Here is an 847-nt window from a genome sequence, read left to right as displayed (position 1 = left end):
TGAGTGAATGAGAGAGGGTAGTGTTTAATGAGGATGAATTAGAATGAGAGGAGGAGGGACTGAAGAAATATGAAAAAGAATAAAGATAAGAGTGAGTAAGGAACTGTGATTGAGAGATAAGGGTGAGGAAGTATGAAGTAGAATAAGGGTGAGGGAGAGGGTGATAAGGGAGCGCGTGAATGAAGAGGTGAGGGTGACATGAAGTGAAAATTGTGAGAGGGGGATATGGAGGCATTTAAAAATTACGTAACGCTTTTTTTTAGGTCATTTTAGCCCCCCTCCCCCTTGACACGCCGTATAAGGCATATCCAGATCCCCATAGAAAATTATGTAATACTAACAACATCTCAATTAGTAGGTTTCCATTTTTTTTTCAATTTAGAAATAATACTATAAAAGTCTACGTAGCATTACATCAGCAAACAGTTATCTTTATTTTTTTCATGATAGTTTTGTGATATTAAAATCCCAGATTAATTTGAAATGAAACTGTTCTCTTGCCATTTAATTAACTTCTACCTCTCAAGAAACTGGAAAAAAGGGGAAAATGTTATGTAACGCTTGGCTGCATTAACACCCCCCTCTACCTATCGCTCATAACACTTTACCACACCCCTCCCCTCTTAAAGGCGTTACGGAATTTTTGAACGGCCCCTAGAGTGTACAGGAAGTGAGGAGAGATGAGTGTGAGGGAATGTGAGGGAGGATAAGCATGGGTGAGTGAGGCAGAGAAGTGTGCCAGGGAGGAAAATTAAAGAGGGAGTGTGGGGAGGAGAAAATAAAGATAGGGGGTGTGAGGGAATGAGAATGCGGGTGAGCTAATATAAAAGCAATTGATAGAATGAAG

The sequence above is a fragment of the Eriocheir sinensis genome, chromosome 15, assembly GCF_024679095.1.
Source record: "Eriocheir sinensis breed Jianghai 21 chromosome 15, ASM2467909v1, whole genome shotgun sequence".
In the NCBI taxonomy this organism is placed as follows: Eukaryota; Metazoa; Arthropoda; class Malacostraca; order Decapoda; family Varunidae; genus Eriocheir; species Eriocheir sinensis.
Note: the sequence above shows the minus strand (reverse complement) of the source record.